Source organism: Pteropus medius, unplaced genomic scaffold (genome assembly GCF_902729225.1).
Source record: "Pteropus medius unplaced genomic scaffold, Ma_sr-lr_union100, whole genome shotgun sequence".
Lineage (NCBI taxonomy): Eukaryota > Metazoa > Chordata > Mammalia > Chiroptera > Pteropodidae > Pteropus > Pteropus medius.
In genome coordinates, this window is record NW_024351730.1 from 80,094 (window position 1) to 86,255 (window position 6,162).

Sequence of the window (6,162 nt, forward strand, 5' to 3'; positions counted from 1 at the left end):
TTGAATGTCAACTCTAATTGAAAAATAAAAATTAAGAAAATACATTAAAAACTTCTAGACAATCTTTCAAGACTGTTACCTGTACATCATTGACACAATTCATTTCTGAAAAATGACATGCCGTAATGAATCAGTCGACATAGTTTGAGACTATGGTCAGTTTACTTATGATTAACATGTTTTTTCCATAATAGTAAAATATCATTGGAATAATTTAGAAAGACTTAAGAGTTTAAGTATGGATTTATTTTTACTTTGATACCACTACTTTAGACCTGCAAAAACAGTTTTACATTAGTTACTTGTTTAGGGCTTCTATGAAACTAAGACCTTGGTGTTGTCCAAGACTGGAAAATATAACCTAAAAATAACAATATTAACCTTCATTTTATAATAGTTTGCTACATCTGCATGCACTCTCCCATTATATGATAGTAATGACCTGAGGAAGGAGTTTCTTTCATAAATACGAGAAACTTTTGACTCTGAATCTTATCTTTCTAGTACATCTTAAAAAGGAAGTCTTTAGAAGGCTGAACTAGTATTTTTCATAAAAATAATCCATAACTTTGAAAATTAGTTACAATTTAACTCAGGGGAACCATTTATACTTTGACTCACTTTCTTTAGACATCCTAATAAATGTCACTGTGTAAAATTAACCCCATTAACTTTAATCTCTGGCAACCACTCCCTAAAATCTATTCTTTCACGGGAATAATAGATTAGACTCTGATTTTGTCACAATCTGGGTATTTTCTAATTCTGCACAGTGGAGGGTAATAGTAATGGAACATTTTAGTGAAGGAATCATTTTGTCAAATGCAATTTTCATGGAATCCCAATGTAGAAAAAAAATGGCATTGTATTAATACAATGTGAAAGTTTCAGATTGGTAACAATTATATATAAAAAAAGTAACTGACAAACTAAAGCTATTTTGGTACAAATGTAAAATTGGGAGTCATGAATGACATTTGCAGTCTTGTCAGCCTCAGCAGTCTTATTCCTTTGTTTTGTTTGTTTGTTTGTTTTTTGTTTTGGTTTGGTTTTTTTGGTTTGGTTTGTTTTGGTTACACAGTACTAAGAAAAATCCTAATTGGTACAGCTAAATAATAGTAAACTATAAAAAATATTAAAACGTAAGACTCAAAACCATAAAACTTCTAGAAGAAAACATAGGCAGTAAACTCTCTGATATTACTAACAGTAATTTCTTTTCGGATATATCTCCCTGGTCAAGGGAAACAAAAGAAAAAATAAATGAGACCACATCAAACTAAAAAGTTTTTGTATAGTAAAGGAAACCATCAACAAAAAAGACAACTGACTGATTGAGAGAAGATATTCGCTAATGATACATCTGATAAGAGGTTGATATCCAAAATATATAAAGAACTCATACAACTCAACAACAAAAAAAAAACAATTAAAAAATGGGCAGAAGACCTGAACAGATACTTCTCCAAAGAGGAAATACAGATGGCTAACAGACGTATGAAAAGATGCTCAAGGTCACTAACCATCAGAGAAATGCAAATTAAAACCACAATGAGATATCACATCACGCCTGTCAGAATGGCTATCATCAATAAATCAAAAAACAAGTGTTGGTGAGGATGCAGAGAAAAGGGAACCCTCATACATTGTTGGTGGAATTGCAAATTGGTACAGCCATTATAGAAAACAATATGGAGGTTTCTCAAAAAATTAAAAATGGATATACCTTTGATCCAGCAATTTCACTTCTAGGTATTTATCCAAAGAAAACCAAAACAATAATTTGTAAAGATCTATGCACCCCAGTATTCATGGCAACACAATTTACAGTAGCCAAGATACGGAAGCAACCTAAATGCCCATCAACAGATGATTGGATAAAGAAATTATGGTTCATATATACAATGGAATATTACTCAGCTATTAAAAAAATGAAATCCTACCATTTGCAATGACATAGATGAACCTAGAGGTTATTATGCTGAGTGAAATAAGAGAAAGATAAATACTTTATGATTTCATTTATATACGGAATCTAAGGAACAAAAAGAAACTAATCAAAAACAGACTCACAAATATAGTGGACAATTTGGTGACAGACAGACAGGAGGGAAGTTGGGCTAGGAGAATGAGGTGAAGGGTTAAAGAAGTACAAATTAAGTCGACAGTTGGTCATGGGGATGGGGAGCATGGCATAGGGAATGCAGTTAGTATTAATATGATAGCCAGGTGCAGGGCCAGGGGAGGGAGGGAGCAATTGGGGGGATGGTTTTATGAACCATATAGATGTCTAATTAATGTACTGTATGTATACTTGAAATTAATTTTAAAAAATATTAAAACACCTCTTGCAAACTCAGAATACTCTCCAGTTAAACTTAATCCAAAAACTTGAAAGAGGAATAGCAGGAAATGTTTGTTTCAAAGTGAAATCACAAATAGTCTATTCTGGATTTGTTATTCAGTCACTTAGTGTTGCATTAAGTGACCATGATACTATGACTAGAATATGTGACCAAATGACAGGGTCTTGTTGGACATTTGAGTGGTGAATGTGCTGTAGAGGTATACTTCCTTTCACAACCGTACAAGAATGGACAGACTTGAATTTTAAAAGGCCAAGGTAGAGCTTTGACCTTGCTAAACAATTATGAATTAATAAGAAGCACATTTAAATGCACAGACACGGCAAGAGGTTCTTGATTAGACAGCAGAAATTAATGCATCTGTGGTCTTCAACATATGAAAATTTATGTGCCCATTTCAGTATGTCTGATTTTTGTCTCTGTAGCACAAATGGCATTTTTAAGAAAACGAAAGTGATAAATGCACATGGCTTTTAAGAAAACTAGTATAGGGGTCCCTGACCCTTTTCCAACCACTGAATCAGCCAACCCTGAAACACACCTCCCATTTGGTGAGATAATAAATGACTTAATTAATGAAACCAGTCTGAATAGTTTTCTCTTTCTTGAAGCTGAAAACACCTTTAGAGCTATTACATTAAGAAATATGAGCACTAGTGGCCATAGGAAGAAAAATGGGAACAACCCAAAGAAAGATTCAGAATGTGAGTAGAGCAAAATAGCAGGAGCTGCAGCTAAGAGGGACATGTCATTCATTCCCCTGGGGACTCAGAGGCTACACAACTTTAACATATTTATGTTAATAATACATCATTTTAATGTATTTTACATTGGGCTTCCATAAAAATGTAATTTGACAATGATTCTTTTGCTAAGATTTTGGCCACCACATTTTAATTTCAAGAGCTCTTCTCTGATATTCCTTTTTCTTTTTTTTTTCCAATAGCATCCTGTACTTGTTTCTTAGCTACAATTTCTCCCATTTTTCTCTCTGAGGATAATTAGATTTTTGAACTTACGGTTCCTCTGCATTGAGCATTGTCTCTGTTTCTTTTGTTGATTTTGGTCTCTGCATTTTGTGTTGAAGGCTCCTCAAAAGTCTGGTGATCCTTGCTCTACATGCATACTAACTGTTGAGCCACTCTAAAACTAACTGGAAGCTGGGGTGGGGGAGCTATCTAATAGAGCTTTGCTGTACAGTGCTTAGGGGGTGAGCTGGATTTTTCAATGGACTCCCAAATGTCACAATTATTTCTCTAAAGCCATTTAAGCTTTTCAAAAAAATCTCAAGTCTCTTGCCTTGAGGGTTATAAACTTGGCTGCCAGCTTTCTCAGAGCTAGATGAATAAAAGCAAGTAGGATAGGGAAGTGTGGGTCTCTGTTCAGTATGCAGGCTTTAATCTAGTTCCTTTGTTTCCTGTCTGGCATCTCACTAACACTCCCCAAGTCTGAAACTTTCTTATTCTATTCCTCCTGAAAATAAACCTCTATCCTATGAGAGTAAAGGTTGGGGAAGGTTCTCTTTGTGTGAGGTAGTGTAGAGACTTGGGTGCATCTAACTGTTCCTTATGTAATCTTCCACCTAAGTCCCCTGTTTTCAGGCCCACACTTCAGCTCCACATTTTGTATCTGGTGCCTCCAGTTCTTGAGATCTAAGAGGCCAATTATCTACATCTAGAAGGCAGTCCCTTGCGTGGGCATTGAAGTTTCTCCTTGCGCTTCTTTGTTATTACTTTGCCTCCCATTGCTTTCCACATTCTAAAAATTGGTTGGCATCGCTCATCCACTGGTGCCTGCTTTCCCTTTCTTTGTCCTTGTCTATTTATAGCTTTATTCTTTTGCTGCCATTTTAGTAAGGTTTCAGGAGATAATGAAAATGGGACAAGTGTTTAATTCAATACTTACAACCGAAAGTCAGTCCAGTCTTGATCTGCTGACTTTGCTTTAGGGCAAATAGGCAGCTGGAGTAAACTTCACCTTTGTGCGCATACTGCATTTTGTTTTTATCTTTCATGGCCATTTTCATATTTGGTCAGTCATTTCTGTATGTCTTAGCTTCTCTACAAGATTGCTCTCATTCATCTATGTCCTCTTTCTTAGCACCTCACAGCATTTACCTTATTGTGGGTACACAGACACCTACTTTGAAACATTTTAAATAGGGTTACCTGAATGTGAGTATAAATGAGCTACCTAGACAGCTAGATCTTACTTTCACTAGCTCATCTTGCCGAACCCTACCTTCTCTTTCCCATTCCCAGCCTCCTGTTGAACCTCAGACCCCTTTCTAGTAAGTAGTTGGGAGTTCCCAGGAAGATGAAGGAATGTACTCACATCCTTCTCAGCTGCTGCCCTATCCATCTTCTGATTCTTTCACCGGAATGTTATTCCATTCTGCTTAAGGCCACACTCACTCTTAATATCTCTAAAATTAGGATGCTTTTGACTTAAGAAAAGTTCCTATTCAAACTGCTGTGACCATGAGCAAGTTACTTAATCTTTCCAGCCTTCAGCCTTTCATCTGAAGGGCAGATGAAGGAATTATCCTAAAGGAATTATGTAAGGAATAGATGAGAAAATGCACCTAAAGGGCTTAGAGTAGTGCCTGCTCTATAATGCTGTTAATTACTCTTAGTGGTTTCAGAAACAGTAGTTCAGTGTGACCAGCTTGTTAACGGTGTCCAACAGAAGTGCCCATCATTTCCTAGCCAGCCACTGTGCCATTAAAATATTTGTGTAAACATTCATCTCATGTAATCCTTATAACAATTTTTTTAGTTAGAGATGAATTATTTCTTTTACAGATGGTGACACTTAGCCAAGATATCACATGCTAGTAGATACTGAATTCAAGATATAAAGCTGAAAGTCTTAAGTGGAATAACACGATTTTGGAGAGCACATTGTTGGAGAGAGATTTTAGTTTTTTATATACCCTTCTATAGCTATTTGAATTTTTTTTTTTTGCCATTTCCATGTATTATTTTCAGTTTTAATTATTAGCTAATAACCTCACCAATATACATTGGCCCCATCAAAAAATTACTAGCTAATAAAAATAGAAACAGTGTACCAATTTTAAAAAGTGGTCTTTTAAAGTTCTTAGTAGGGGAAGAAAAGGCTAACCATATTCTTGCAACTTTTCACACAACAGTCTCAAATTGCTGTGTTACCTCTCTAGTTACTGGGGTTTTATTTCTTTCCATCACAAACATCAAATATACATGGTTCTATGAGCCATCTTTTGCCCATTTTCCTCCACTTACCAATTCTCCTAACTTTTAATCAATAACTGTATTTTACATGTAATTATCAATTGTAGGCATTGAACAATGCTGCAACTAAAAACCAGTGCCTAATTCTAACTGCTTTAGCAAGACATTTTTGGGTTATAATACCTTTACTAGAATATAAAATTATTAAGCAATATTTTCAAGAATATTTTCAAGCAGAAATCTAAAGCTAATTCTAATTAATAAACTCATCCTTCCAGATCTTATGAGTAAGGAATCATGTTATGTTCCAACACTCTGATGTTTGTCTCTTTCAAGGGTCTGCAAACTTTTTCTTGCAGTGTCAGCAAATATTTTAGGCTTTTCAGGCCAAGGGGAAAAATTGGGGACTTCCGTAACCATTTAAAATGTAATCATGTAAAACTGTAAAAACCATTGTTAGCTCACAGGCGGCTGGCCAGATTTGGCTCATGAGCTATAGCTGGCTGGTACCTGGTCTATTTCCTAATTTCCCTTTCTTGCATTTTTTGAAAGTATAAAATAATGCCCTTTTCTTTAAAAAG